The following is a 17,022-nucleotide window of genomic DNA, read 5'->3' on the forward strand; positions in this document are numbered from 1 at the left end:
TATAAAATGCTAAAATGAAAGAACATGTTAAAAGCAACTGCAAACAGCAAATTACACTTCACATAAAATTTCCAAGCAAGCCATCGGCAATGCTATTACACAGCAACCCCCAACCAGAATCACTTGCAAACACACACATTGCCTCTAGGGCATTGTTACAGATTATATGACAAGGTCAAGTTCGAAGCGGTCTCTTTACTAACCCTGTATCCCAGTAATGAGACACGGAAGGTAAGATAAGCATTTTCTGTTAATCATGTATGATTTAGGTTATGACCGTGGACCTTCACTGGCATTAAATAGTTCTGAAAAAAACACAACAAATAGCTAATTATTGCTAAGTAGGCCTACATTATATAATCCTTGGCAGCACCCATTGAGAGGAGGTAAATTCAGTTATTAAGCAGTTTCGAAATTCACCTTAGTGTTTAATAAGGTCACAGTCGTGTAGTTGATCAGGCAGCCACTTACAGACACACACACAAACACAAAATAGACCTTGAGCATGCCTAGCACAAAAATCACAGTGTACCATTCAATCAGAACTTTTTTCCTCTTGCTCTCCTTTTTGGTTCAGCAAAAGGTTTTAGCTGCATGGAGAATGAAAGCTGCCACCATAAGGAGCCCCAGCCCATTGAGGAAGTGACAGGCACTGCCAGAATATGATCCTAATCCTGTTCCCAGCATTCTTTTAGCCCGCTGGCACTGCAATTTTGCCACATACTCTCCGAGCTGTCAGCTGGGGTAAATCTCTCTAATAGCACATTGCTCAGATACACATCAAAGAACTCTTGGAAACCAACACAGGCTTCAGAGGTTTGCAATGAATGAAAATATGTTCTATTATATTCAATTAAAATATATAAGGAAGAGCGAAAGACTGGAATGAAGGAACAGGGCTGAGAAAGTGCTGCGATGGGATGATGACAACAGGTGTTTGAACTCCATTGCAAGAGGTCCCAGCTCTCTTTTCTGATTCAATTCTCTCCTTTTTATCCCTCTGTTATCACAACCCCACTTAATCCTCTTAAGGGCAAAGAAAACCCCTCTTTTCTGGGGAGAGCTAACCCAAGCCAACTGCAGCACTCCAGAGCCTGTCACCAAGGCGCTGTTTCAGTCACACGTAATTACACATCAATGCCACACTACACATACCTTTCAGAAGAGGAAAGTGGCATTGTTGGCATGTGGAGGGAAGCCCAACTGTCTTTGAATACAGGACACAGTCTTATGGATTAGGTCTCCACCGGACACTTGAGAGTAAGTCGAGACACTTCGCTTCTGTGCAAGTCTTCAGGAAAGAAGACAATCCTGAGCGAATGTGTATTGAAGTGACCGCGTGAGGATTTATTTTCTTAAATGGTAGATTAAAGGAATATTCCAGGTTCAATACAAGTTAAGCTTAATCGACAGAATTTGTTGCATAATGTTAAGTACCACAAAATTAAGTTTGATATGTCCCATCTTTTCTTTTAAAAAAGTACAAATCTGGGTTCCAATGAGGCACTTACTGTACAATGGAAGCGAATGGGGGCCAATCCATAAAAGTTCAAATACTCACTGTTTTAAAAGTATAGCCACAAGACGTAAACAATATGTGTGTGTTAACATGATTTCAGTTTTCTTATCTTTTCTGTGTAAAGTTATATACAATTTTAAAACTTTGTTGCCATGATGATGAAACATCATAAAACCTCAAGCAACCATTTGAAAAAACAGGGATTAAATCAAAATGTTTTTTATTTCAATTCATTCTGAGCAGAAAATTTATTTTTCGTTCCGGTTCTGGCATTCCGTAGCCTACAGTTAGAACAAAATTAATGAACGGTTAATAAAGCACTATTGACAGTACTCTGTGCTAAGGGCGGGTGATAAACCAGTTGCTGTGTTATCAGATCTGGCAAGAGAAAAAAGCTCAAAATAAGGGACTTGCCCCACTCAAGCCATTTTTTTTCCCAATGTGAGGAAGGTATCAGCATAGAAATCATAACAAGCAAAGTATACAGTAGCCTATTTTCAATAAATGCATTCATAAATCTATCAAAAATATTAAAAAATATACTGTACATCTGGCCATCAAAAATCAATTAACAGACAAAATCTCTACTGCGTGTACACGTTTGGACTAAACATCCTCTTATGCATCCAAAATGATTTAATAATTATTATTTACTAATTGTTGTATTATTTTAATTATTTTTTTTAATTACAGATTTGCTTCTCAGTCAGAATACGGCAGCATCAAATCTGTATCTATCTATTTGCATCATATCTATCAATAATTCAGTGAAGACTTGGAATAACTGGGAAATGTACTTTTTAACTCAATATATTTCCTTGCATGTAGTACTTATATATAGTTGCCAGAAAGGTCTTCAGCATGTCACGGAAGGCTACTGTACATCCACAACATGCAAATATGCACAGAAATGTGTGATGCAGCCGTTTCCTTCAGAATCAAAGCACATGCATATCATGTTCTGCTTAAAAGAGTGAAGCCTCATTTTTTGGGCATCAGGAAGTGATGTGATTCTGAAAATATACTGTAGTAAACCATTTACTCCTTTGTTTCATGAAAAAATTATCAGACAAAATGAACCGGTTATTAATCAGTTATTGCCACCATGTGCCACCCTTCTGGACCCGCCCCTGATACCATAGACATATGAGCAGTAGGATATGCTTTAGTCTACACTGTAAAAAATGTCTGTAATTTTTAACAGTAAAAAACTAAAAATGCTACAGAAATAAAACGTTAATTGAATAATGAATATTTATATTTTAGATGTAAAAAGTATGATTTTCCTGTATAATTAGTGGTAAAAATTTACATTGTTTAACAAGAGTGTACATGTACTTTTTTATGGTAAATTATTGTAAAAATTACAGTAAAGAAAATAATAATAGTGCATTCCCAGAATTCCCTGCATGACCCATCAAATTTCATTATATTTTATGGGAATGGTTGTTTCTTCTTATTTTCATCACTTATCTACATTAGGAAGTTCTGTGTTATATTTGTTTAGTTAATGTTTATTGCATTATTTTAATTTCACCTGTGTTACCCTGATGGTGTTTAGTGTTTGTGAGTGACACTGAGCACTGTCTCTACATGTTTATTCATCATTGCTCATGGAAGAGCCACTATAGATTAACTTCATGTAATTTTTACGGTTAATTACTGTACATTTAACATATATATATATATATATATTACCATATTGGTCATGTAATTTACAACAGTTTTAAACTGTAAAAATGTACAGGTTGTTCTGTAAAGTTTACATTTTTACTGAATTTTATACATAATTATTCTGGCAACCACAGATGCCAGTTTTTTTATTTAGCTTAATGTGACCTAAGACAATCAAATATCTTATCACTGAAGTGCCTGAGGTTTAGACTTAACTCTGTGTACACATATATGTTAAGGGTATTGCGGGCTCATGGACAACAGACAGAACAAGCATGAAGTCTAGTACTGATATCCTGGCCTAGATGTAGGCCTAGTGGAAATGTTTACATTACATCACCCATTTACCAACTGCAACTGCACATCGTGAGCACAGAGATCAAATAGAGAGCAAAACGTGATATCTATAACAAAGTTCATTTAACTGTTGTCCATAAGTGATAAATCAACATCTCACATACAAGCATATATAGCCAATATAAGTTGGCTGTGGAATCAAGGGGGTGTGCATAACCCTTCTGCGGTTTTGAAGCAAACTTTGCAAAAGTTCTAGCAAGAACATTAAACTGTGTGACAAAAAAATTCTTCTCATGTTTGCCTTTTCCAGGGGAAGCCGTTATAACATTCACCCACCTACGGACTTCTGAGATTCTGTCATTATAAGGCCTATGTGTCCAGATGATATTCTCCATGTTTCTGTCATTACAAAGATCTACATCAGATTTACTTCATTGGCGAGGTGCTCTCCAAATGATCGGATGCCAGCATCCTCAGCAGTGTCAAAGTCAATAATGAATACAACGTATAGATGAAAATAACTTGTCCCTAATGGCCCCTCTTTGTCCTGAGTGTTAAAAAATGTAAATTTATGTAAAAGCCCATAGGAAACACATATTTACAATACGTTTAGGTAATCACAAGATGCAGGCATGGAGAAATATCCTGGCCGAGAGAAGCAGTCAATGCAAAAATAGTTTTTATGTGTCATTAATTCTCTTTGCATTCCCAAATAACCCTATATTACCGCGGTAATACAGTAATCACTCACAATCGCACAGAAAATTATCTGCACTCATCTGTGGAATAAAAGGCGAAGGGGAAAACGAGGGGAAAGCATCCCATTTGAGTATCCTCTTGCGTCCTTAATGTTCACCGAGAAGCCGGCAACTAAACGAGCGCTCGGCCAATCTCGACTCCGGGACCGATGGAACACTTTCCGAGCAGCTTAATGATAGCGGGGAGTCGATGGCTCTTCCGAAAATGCGCACACCTTTTCATGCTACATTGCCCGGAATAGACGCAAGGTTCATGGACAACCGGCTGACAATTGAACCTTTTAGACGTTACCAGAAAACAAAACAATCCTCTGATGCCAAGTCTAAACGACCCACTGAAAGGCGACGAGCTGACATTAGGTGTGGAAGTGTCGCAGACAGACACCTCATCCCGTGCAGCACAATACATAGCAATGCTGGCCTCTGTTGATGTTTAGTTGCTCATTAGACACCTCTTTATTGTCATAATTAATGCACTAAATATACTAGTAAATCCATCAAAATCCCTACGATATTGATTGTCCATATTAGAACTTTAGTCTTGGGTTGTTTGAGCTTAGGGCAAATACATCAATATTATGTCATTAATTAACCTTAAGTCCCTCTGAAAGATTAGGCTACATTAAAAAAAGTTTTAATGAAGCAAAAACAGATGTAATGTGTGTCTTTAAATGCAAATCATTTTATTGCAAATGCAGCTCAGTTAATAGCCTTTAAATAAATAATATGGGATATTTACAATATTTAAAAGATGAATACCAGCATATTCAAGTAAAAACAACACTGTTATCTCTGTTGATTAGCGTCAATAGTGCCCAGAGTCCAGCTGTAGAACAGTCCGTTGTCGCCCTCTACTGAAAAACACGTGAGTCACAAACTGTTTTATTAATGATTTACATACAATGATCAATGAAAGATTTTCTCAAAAGCAAAAGTTATGGTTTAACAAAGACACACCTTTTTCTAAATTAATCCCAACTTTAAATTAAACACAGCAAGAAATAATGTTCTGGGCGTTTCAGTATTCTGTGCTAGGTATGCTTCTTTAACTTGGACTTTTTTTGCTGTTTAAAAAAAAATAAAAATTATAATAATATATATTATTGAATTTCATAAATATTGCACTTTCTCTACATCTTGACCCTAAAATGTTTCATAATGTAAAAAGGGAAAAACAAAACTAAATCACGTTACAGGAGAAACATTGGTCTGCTTTGTCCATTAATCCTTCAGTCTCTTGTATAGTCAAATGTCTATAGCTTAAATAAAAAATTTCACTACATGTAGGCCTATAAGAATGTGTATTTGACAAACTTTAAACATTCTGACCTTTTCATCTCAGCACTCATCAGATTTAATTATTAAAGGGTTAGTTCACCCAAGAATGAAAATTCTCTCATCATTTACTCACCCTTGTGCCATCTAAGATAAATGTACATTTCCTTCTTAAATCTACATTTCTACATCTTAAGATTTCTAAAATCTACAGATTTTTATAAGAATATCTCAGCTCTGTAGATCCATACAATGCAAGGGAATTTGAAGCAGAATTTAAATTTGTGACCGGAAATTTGAAGCTCCAAAAAGAGGATAAAGTCAGCATAAAAGTAAACCATATGACTCTGATGGTTTAAGCAATGTCTTCTGAAGCGATCCAGTTGGTTTTGGGCGAGAACAGACCAAAATGTAACTCTTATTCTCTAGGTATGCTTGAACTCATGATCTTCAAGGAGACTTCTGTCAAGATGGACAGTGGAAAAGCAGTTATATTTTGGTCTGTTCTCACCCAAAACCAATCACTTTAGAATAGGGCTGAAACAATTAGTCGACGTTATAGACAATGTAGACAATAAAAAATTGTTGACAAAAATTTCTGTTGTCGAATAGTGGTTTGATCTAATTTAACGTAACATGAGATCAGATATGAAACTAATGATGGCATGAGAGGAGCACTGCATCTCACGCCTGATTGAGGAGAGAAAATACAGCTCACAGTCCAGGCGCACTCCAAACTTTCCAAACAGGGAATTATAAAAACTAAAAAATAACTAAATACAGAAGCACTCTCATTGTGACATAAACCGGAGCCGGAGCTGCCATTCCACTGATGCAAAACTTGTATATCAGAGCGTCTTTAAAGAAAACACCCCAGTGTTACATCTTTAATGCATCTTTTATTAAAGTTCAAATAACAGGTTCATGTAAATAAGTATAAACTCAGAAACTGGCATTTCTCTGTGCGGTCAGCTCCGCTTCTATGAGTCGAATGCAGTGACCCAATCTAAAGAAGGGATATTGAAACTGCACGCGGCTGATGCACTGTCTGGTGCGGGGAAACTCGTCCCTCGCACTTGCTGCAGCTAGATTATAACATGATGGCTCACCACGAAGTGAATCAAAATACATGTGTTGAGATGTGTATTTTATTGTGAGGAAAACTGGTGATATGCAGCTCTATTAAGAAGAGATAGTTTGTTTTTTGAGAGTTCAAGATGGATTCACAGTTGTTGTTTTGGCTTGTTTTCCAATATAAATATCTAAATCTCTTTTAAAATAAAGCACATTTAGTTTAGGAGCTATACTGTACTACACAAGACAAATTTGTTGTCTGAGAATGTTGAATATATGAAATATTTTTAAATATCTAAAAATCCTAAAAACAAGATACATATACCTGAAGCAACAGATAAGATATTGAGACTTGCTTTCAGAGAATGTATCTTGAATACAAAAAATACACTTATAAACAAAGTGCACTTACATTCAAGATACATTCTCTGAAAGTCTAAAGTCTAAATATCTTTTATGTTGCTTCTCAAGTAAATGTATCTTGTTTTAATGATTTTTTTTTTGCAGTTATTGTTTTTACAGAATTAAACTTAATAAAATTATTTTTTCCCTTTAATTCAGTGAATGTCATTTAGAGGTAGTTTTAAAAGATGATTTTGGCCTCTTTATTGTTAGTAAGCATGTTTATTACCACCTTTTGAGTCAAGGTACATGCTGAATAGTCAGTTAAGTGCTAAAGATTAATTGTGCAATAATCGCCGGAAAATTCAAATTATCGTTCCAATAATCGTTAGATTACTTGATAATCAAAATAATCATTAGTTGCAGCCCTACTTTAGAAGACATTGATTAAACAGTTGTATCAAAAGTTGTATGGATTAAATTTATGCTGACTTTATATGCTTTTTGGACCTTCAAATTTCTGGTCACCATTCACTTGCATTGTATGGACCTACAAAGCTGAGATCTTCTACCTAAAATCTTCATTGTGCAGAAGAAAGTAAGTCATACACATCTTAGATGGCAAGGAAGTGAGTAAATGAGAGAATTTTCATTTTTGGGTGAACTGTTCCTTTAACAGCTATTTTCTGAGAAACTTTTGAGCAACCCTGATTATACTGAGAAAGTTAAACTCACATTATTGAAGACAACAGAGCAAAACAGACAGATTTCTAAGTTCCAAGTTTGGTCGCTAGGGGGCATACTTGCCGTAACTTTTGTAAAATTCAAGATGTGACAACTTGTGTAAACAGTGTTTGAAGTCCATCTAGTTAATTTGTTGTAACTTACACAAATAAAGTGGTCCAAAATTGGCACGCAAATGTGGTAAAACCAGTTCCCTGAAATTTCATTGTGGAGCAAAGTGGAAAGTATCAGAAAAGCGTTGCGTGAACCATCTGAGGTCCTGAACCGGCACTGTGACTCCCAGCACCTCTTGAGCGAGGCTTATGGCCTGCTGCACCACACACTCATTCTGCAGCTGGGACCTGGAACATGTCAAGTACACTATCTCTCCCCACTTATGCAAAGCCTGGATCCCAGCCCTGGACAGAGTTAAAAAAAAACTCAGATTAAGACATGCCAATTATTAATAAGTCTTTATGGATGTAATCTCCACAAAACATTCCTCATAAATAAACAAATTATGATACTTTCAGACTTGCAAGAAGCTGTGTTTGCAGGAGGGGAAGTTACTGTCTCTCTTTGGTCCTGGGTCACTTAAATAAATTGTTGTCCTCCACCATTACAGAGCGCCTGTCTGTAGTACAGGTAGTGGTGGAAAGAGTACAGAAATATCATACTCAAGTAGAAGTACTGTTTCTTCACAAAAAAATGTAGTATGAGTAAAAGTAGCTGTTCTAAAAACTACTCAAGATAGAGTAAAAGAGTAGCTCATTTAAAAGTAGAGAAGTGATTATTGAGTACCCAGTTGCAAAACCAATGCCCCAATATAATGAACACTGTATGCCAGCTTTTAAAATACATCCCTTATCTATGAAAAACACAAGGGATGTGCACGAGTAGTCGAATATTTGAATATTCGTTATGCAATAATTATTCAAATAGTAAAAATCCTCTTTGAATTTCGCAAAGTTTTGCTTCGCTGGCGATATATGTTTTATGAGCTTGAATATTCGAATACCAAATGATTAATGAATGCCCACGCCTAATGAACACTACATGAATCCAATTCCAAATAATAGGGAGACATGATAACAGAAATGAAGATTAACAAGCTATTTTCAATACAACGATCACCATTTTAAATCATAATGTATGAAACAATTACATTAAAATCAGTTTATGAGCAGGGTCTAAATTTCCCTTAATGCTGACAATGATGTTCAAAACAATGCAAGGAATGCAAAGAAATGCTAAATAAGCAGGATCACTTGGCACGTCATGTCCTGCACAATAGAGGAGGTGGAGCAGGAATGGGAAAAGTGGTTTGGTACTGGAGCTACATCACGCTTAAATAATTCACCCCCCCCAAAAAACTCTAGTAAGCAGACATATGACCTTTACCTTGATATGTTTCTTCAAATTAGAGGCAAGATTAATTATTTTATACACTGCAAAAATCCCTTCCAGGTGTGGCCATGATGTTCAGGTTTTGAACTGTGCATTCTCCACATTTGGCGCCAGATCTGCAGCTGCTGTTCAAGTTTTTAAGTGTGATTTGATTTGATGGGTGTCATGAGACTCTCTCTAAGCAATCAAGTTGATTGTAATTTATTTGTGAAAAATAAATTCAGGACAGGGATTGGGAAAAACAGATTGTGGGAAAATAATGCAGTAAAAGTACAGTTACAGCACTTAAAATGTACTCAATTAAAAGTAAAAGTATACTTTTAAAAATAAAAAATTAAACTACTTAAAAAAGTACAATTATTGAGGAAAAAGTGGTTAATGAACTTGTTAAGTAACTTGAGTATTTGTAATCCGTTACTTTACACCCCTTAGTACAGTAAACATCTACAAGGACCTGTGGAAAAATGGAAGTGTTGAGTTGAAAGGTAATGGCACAATGCCCAGATATGTGTTAACCAGAGTTGATATGAGTAGCATTTTTGCCTGTTGACATGTGCATGCACATATTACATCATGCACAAGGATAAGGAAGCAGATGTTAGATATTCTTGGAATACTGGTTTCATAAAAACACATCACTCTAAATTAAAGCGTTATGGCAAAAGTATAATAATGCAGCAATCAAAAGCACCGCACCTCATGGTGTGACAGATGTTAGTCACAGTCAAATTAAAATACTGCAGGTAAAGAACAGTTGTTTTTATTGTTATCAAAAAGGTTACCACTAGCTACATCAATGCTGCATGCTTTGTTTAAGAAAGTAAGTTTGTGATAAATAAAGCTATGCCTTGCATTTTTGGTAAATACTGTGTCATTAAGGTTAAAGGCATGCTGCACATTTTTTTGTCAAATAGTATTTCATTCAGTTATCAAACACAGAGAAAATTTTATTTTCTTAATGCTTCAAGTATTTTAAAGGGACAGTTCAACAAAAAATGAAAATTCTCTCATCATTTACTCATCCTCATGCCATACCAGATTTGTATGACTTTCTTCTGAAGAACACAAACAAAGATTTTAAGAAAAATACTTCAGCTCTGTTTATCCATACAATGCAAATGAATGGTGATCAGACCTTTGAAGCTCCAAAAAGCACATAAAGGCAACATAAAAGTAATCCATAAGACTCCAGTTTTTAAATCCATATTTTCACAAGTGATATGTTAAGTGTGGGTGAGAAACAGATCAAAATGTAAAAAAGGCATATGTGTTACTTTCAAGCTGCCTTTATATGCGTTTTGGAGCTTCAAAGTTCTGCCCACCATTCACTTGCATTGTATGGACCTACAAAGATTAAATATTCTTCTAAAAATCTTTGGTTGTGTTCTGTAGAAGAACACTGAACACATCGGGGATGGCCTGAGGGTGAGTAAATGATGAGAGCATTAAATTGTTTTGGTCAGTTATCACTTTAACATGCCTTGCTTACACAACATACTCTTTTACTTCATAAGAGCAGGTCTTACATTTCCAGACTACCAATACTAACTTTTTCACTCTGTCTGCTCTATTTTCCAACCATGTGGATGTGGATTTTGTCTTCCTCCAGGAACTCTTTGGGCAGGTAGCTCTGCAGAGTCCTGCATAGCCGTGCAATGTGTATGCACGTATGTTAATAAATCGTATGTTCCCAGATATACCCATACCCAGATATGAATATCTCCCATTAGAAAGCCATGAGTGGAATTGCCATGGAACACACTGAACATTAACAGCCTAATATCTATATATGGCGATTCTTCCGTCTATACGAAGGGTCTTCCATATAGGAGCAGCACACAGGCCCAGCATTGTGTGTCCTGGCTGGACATCAAAAACTAGTACCAGTAGCACTGAGAAAGCATCCAGAAGATAATAGGACAGATACACTGAGTGAATAGGACAGATATATTAATTATAAACAGTTTAATACAGCAGATAAAATTCTCAAGAGTAATTCTCACCTTGCAGGTTTTAATCTAGATATGTCACCTTGAGGAAAAACAAGACATTTGATATGGGAGATTAAATCTAATAGTCTCTGAATTTATGTAAATTCTGAATTCTGAACTCTGAATTTACAAAATCTCATGCTTATGTGAGCCACCATGTTTGTGTACTAGCGAAATGTGTCCATTGTTTCTGTACACATCGGTTCCACTATAGCAGAGGTGCCCAAACATTTTCCTATGAAAGCCAAAAGTAAACTTTGCATAAATCAAACTGTATTTATTTTAAAATGAAATAATAATACAGAAAAACACACAGAACTCTAAAATAAAATCATTAAGTGTCCTATACTTGCACAATGCACATCATTGATTACAATATAATTTGTATGTATGTTGTGTCTCTTTCTCATTTGTGAGTCACTTTGGATAAAATGTCTGCTAAGCTAAATGTGACTAAATGTAAGCCTCTCTTAAAACGTGGTTACTGTTTCTTTAAGGACAGTGCATCTCCTCACATAGAGCACAAGGAAGTTCTGTGCAGTTTTGCAGAGATACAATGGCATGACGTAATACTATCAAGTAGGACATTGTTTTGTGACAAAGAAGATATTAAAGATATTTCTTATCATAGACCTAGGCTACACATTGTCCTGGATTTCACTTACAGTATAACCATTTATTGGGACTGCCAAATGTTATAGGATTACAGAATTAAACAATGCTGTAAAATGTTTTTGCGTAGTTAATGCATTTAGCCTACTTAACTTTTATTTTACATTAAAACTGTTTTCCTGTTGTAATATCAAAAGCTTGAATTGTACTTTTGCTTCTTTTCTGAAGAGACGATGGATTATGGCTGAATGCAGTACATACACGAAGGAAATAAAAGTTACTAGACATTTCTGCAAATTAAAAAATTGAGAGGCCTATTAATTAATGCGCTTTATGAAATGCTGCACAATGTATAGTGCGCGTTCACGCGGATATACAATGATGCGTAATATATAGTGCGCGTTCACGCGGATATGAAATGCTGCACAACATATAGTGCGCGTTCACGTGGATATGAAATGCTGCACAACGTGTAGTGCGCGTTCACGCGGATATGAAATGATGCACAACGTATAGTGCGCGTTCACGCGGATATGAAATGATGCACAACGTAGGCCCTATAGTGCACGTTCACGCGGATATTAAATGCTGCACAACGTATAGTGCGCGTTCACGTGGATATGAAATGCTGCTCAAGGTATAGTGCGCGTTCACGCAGATATGAAATGCTGCACAACATATAGTGCGCGTTCACGCAGATATGAAATGCTGCACAACATATAGTGCGCGTTCAAGCCATATTTCTTTTCGGATGACTGTACGCACTGTTCCGCGACTCCACCTTATTACATGTCATTTCTTGACACTGCTTCAGGTCCCGCTTTGTTTTAAACCCACTTCTGTCTGGCTTTATTGAATGCCCACCTTTAACTTTGGAGCTGGCCAATCATAGTGAAGATTTTGGGGTGGCACCTGGTATGGACAATGGAGCAAACTTTCAGACAGTACTTATTTAATGGTCATTGAAGTACGCATATACATTTAAAAACATGAAATCCCTTATACTCTCTACTTTTCAAATAAGCAGTGGTTTTTGTAATGTAAAAAAATAAATAAATGTTAAAACAAAAAGATTAATTAAAAACGAAGAGCTACATCAATGCCATATTTTTTCTTCTATTTTCCCCCCTTGTCATCCACGGCAAGGCGGGCCAAATCAAACGTCATCACGGGCCAAATTTGTCCCGTGGGCCCTACATGGGTACCTCTGCACTATAGCATTCGCACAGCGGAAGCTTCGTTTAGTAGGGTAAAACAACTTCCGCTGAAGGCCGTTTCAGTGTCAGTGCTGATAGTGAATAATTATTATGGTCTATTTAATGTATAGGCTAATTATCTTAAATTCTTCATCAGACCTACCTCATCTTTCAATCATTACTCATGGATGGTGATGCAAAAAAAATGGTATCATGTTATTTTATGATTTTAAACAAGATGTATGTAAGTAGGAAGCACTTCACAAGTATGTTTACAAGTACGTTTTTTCTTTTTACATAATTGTTTTTATTAGAGGAATGCAAGAATATATTAATAGCAAGAGTAGGCCTACATTTACACATTAAAGAGCATTAGAACAAGACGGGTATACAGTATGCCACAAAAAAAAATAAATAAATAAATAAATAAAAACTCATATTCCCAGTAAATAAGGTCTATGGTAAACATTACTTGACGATACGTAAATGATGAGAGAATTTTTATTTTTGGTATCCTTTAATATATAATCCTTTAGCTATCCCTTTAATGCTTGTTGCGTCATTGTATGAACTACCCTACCGACTTTCTGAACATCAGTGGAATCTCATTGTTGCCCTTTTTATTTAGAGGATTTGTTTTCCAAATCAGCCATGCGGTTTGATGGGAAAGCGATAGGTTTAAATGTATGTAGTGAATCACTGATGTGCCAAGAATGGGGGTACAGGCGCCTACCCCTTTCTTTCTAAAGGTGCGCTTTTAAGCGGAGAAGTCTTTACTACAGCTCAACAACTATTGATGGCAGATTTCTCTTAACACTCTGTTCATGCCCTTTCGCTCCTGCCCCTGCTAAGGTCTGTACACGTTACTGTTGTGAATTATCCTAGTTTAACCTTGTAAAGTTGCTTGAGAATTTGTTAGAGATTATTGATAATGTCGAGATTTTACAACCTTATTTTTTACGTCCATGTAGGCAGGGTTACTTCTGAAAAGTATTCCACTACAAATTACAGATTACATGCTGTAAAATGTAATTCATTTCATTAGATTACTCAAGGTCAGTAACGTATTCTAAATACTTTGGATTACTTCTTCAGCACTGGTAGTTTTTTTTCACTTGTTTTGACTATAAAAATTCTGTCAGTACAGTTAGACAAATAACACATGTTAAAAACACATTCTCTGAAAAACCTAAATATCTAGTGCAGTGTTGTTTCTAAAACAAGATCAAACTAATTTATCTTGTTTTAAGGATTTTTAGATATTTTTACTGGAAAACAATACAAAAATTATTATCAAGAATATGATTTTTGCCCTAATATCAAAGGTCTTTCTAGAAAATAAGAAATTATGTTCCACCGTGAATTTTCTTGATATAAAAGTATGATTGTGTCTGGTAACATGTGCATGTAAAATGACTAGAAATAGCATTTTATCTTAGCGTAAATCTGACAATTTACATAAGGTTTATTTCTATTTCTTCTGCTCCAAACTTCCTTCAAACTTACTTCTCTGTCTGCTCGTATGAATCTAACACATCATAAGAAAGTGTTTCACCGCTGTTCAAATGCACTTTGGATCACATCATTTATATGTATAAATGTTTTCCATCTGAAAGGACAAAATTTTTAAAATAAACAAATACAATAAAATGCAAAAGTAATCTCTTCAGTAATCAAAATATATTTTAAATGTAATTTTATTCTAATTACCAATGATATAAATTGTAACTGTAGTGGAATACAGTTACTTATATTTTGTATTTTAAATACGTAATCCAGTTACATCTATTCCGTTACTCCCCAACCCTGCATATAGGTTACTTAAATAAAATGTATGACTGCAATGGAAGTTATTTTCTATCAAATCACTTTGGCACATCACCATGCACACAGGGTTGCACGTTTCACTGGAATGCACTGACAGATATCAGACTACAGTACACAACTGCATAAGTACTTGTAAACTAAACAGATACATTTAAAAACACTTATAGCCTATATAGTGCTGATTAATATCGGCCAAAATCAGTTTGGTTACTAACATATTGTGCATCATTAAAAAGTTATGTTATGTAGTATCATGGTAATACAATTTGATTCACTGTCTCCTTAAGATGATTCGCTTCTGCTCTCCTCTCTTGTAAGTCTGCCAAATGAGTAAATGTATATATTTTGTCCCTCATTTATTTATAAAGCAGGCACCAGCCGAGGAAGATGTTGATGAGAAGAGATGGAGGTGTGTTATTACTGTTTTAATCAATATAAATGTAAGTAAATCAAATCCCTCTCCACCCTTCACACTTGAATATACCTGGTCATCTTTAACTATTTTTTTAACTTTCAAGGAACATAAAAAGAGAGATAAAAATGCAAGCTGTATTGTTTAAATAAAGGTAATTATAATTATATATATATTGAACACTATTTGTCCCCTGCAGGATCCCCTTGAAACAATAAGAAATGAGATTAAATAAGACTTTCTACATGCATGGGACCTTTTGAAAATATTGCTAAAAATGATTGATTTCTTTAAATTATTGATGAAATAATTTCACTCTTTATTTTGTACATACAGTCTTCAGTTCAATTAAATGAACCCCCTCTATGACACCATTCATTCAGTTCCAGCACTTTCTGTGCACGCTTTTGTTGTGTTATTTCATTGGGCAGTTTTTTTTTTTTAGCAAATATTACACATGCCATATTGTAATATGTAAATTCTTCCCAAGAGTCAAGTACAGAACCGTGATTTAGAATTAAACGCACTTCTTCTGTTTAGCTCTTATTGCAATTACACATAAGACCCATAGGAGGGCAGTAGTCATAAAATATATGTTTTTTTTTTGTTTTTTTACAGTGCTGAGACAATCCATTGAAATATGTGTCTTAACATTTGATCTTACCCCAATAAGAAATGGGAGAGTGGCTGTATGGATGCGTGATTTAAAAGCATTAAATGGGTTACACTCTACAACAAGTTCTATTTGTTAACATTAATGCATTAGGTATCATGGACTAAAAATGTATATTATTTAACAGCATTTCTTAATCTTGGTTAAAAGTTCAAACAAATTTGACTCTTAAAGAAATGAACTGACATTTTGAAACATATGTATGAAATCATGAGCACTCACATGAAAATGAAGACTCCAGTCATATCAGTAACCTTATAAAAGCCGTTTTATTCTACATGGAGAGGGTTCACACATGCTACTCGCTTAATCTCAGTAACCGTGCTTTTATTTCATACTTTCACTCATGGAATAAATAAATTATGTCTGACTGAGAAGTCAATTTTTCCAATTGCTTCTGTAACAAAATTCTATTGATGCTGCATTACCGCCGCTAGATGTCAGTGTAAATCCAAGATGACACAAACTAAAAAAAGTTGCTGAGGCGGTTTAAAGCAATAGGCTACAGGTGAAACTCAAAAAATTAGAATATCGTGCAAAAGTTCATTAATTTCAGTAATTCAACTTAAAAGATGAAACTAATATATTATATAGACTCATTACAAGCAAAGTAAGATATTTCAAGCCTTTATTTGATATAATTTTGATGATTATGGCTTACAGCTTATGAAAACCCCAAATTCAGAATCTCAGAAAATTAGAATATTGTGAAAAGGTTCAGTATTGTAGGCTCAAAGTGTCACACTCTAATCAGCTAATTAATCCAAAACACCTGCAAAGGGTTCCTGAGCCTTTAAATGGTCTCTCAGTCTGGTTCAGTTGAACTCACAATCATGGGGAAGACTGCTGACCTGACAGTTGTGCAGAAAACCATCATTGACACCCTCCACAAGGAGGGAAAGCCTCAAAAGGTAATTGCAAAAGAAGTTGGATGTTCTCAAAGTGCTGTATCAAAGCACATTAATAGAAAGTTAAGTGGAAGGGAAAAGTGTGGAAGAAAAAGGTGCACAAGCAGCAGGGATGACCGTAGCCTGGAGAGGATTGTCAGGAAAAGGCCATTCAAATGTGTGGGGGAGCTTCACAAGGAGTGGACTGAGGCTGGAGTTACTGCATCAAGAGCCACCACACACAGACGGGTCCTGGACATGGGCTTCAAATGTCAAACGCCTTACCTGGGCTAAAGAAAAAAGAACTGGTCTGTTGCTCAGTGGTCCAAAGTCCTCTTTTCTGATGAGAGCAAAT

This window comes from Xyrauchen texanus, chromosome 9, assembly GCF_025860055.1.
Source record: "Xyrauchen texanus isolate HMW12.3.18 chromosome 9, RBS_HiC_50CHRs, whole genome shotgun sequence".
NCBI lineage: Eukaryota > Metazoa > Chordata > Actinopteri > Cypriniformes > Catostomidae > Xyrauchen > Xyrauchen texanus.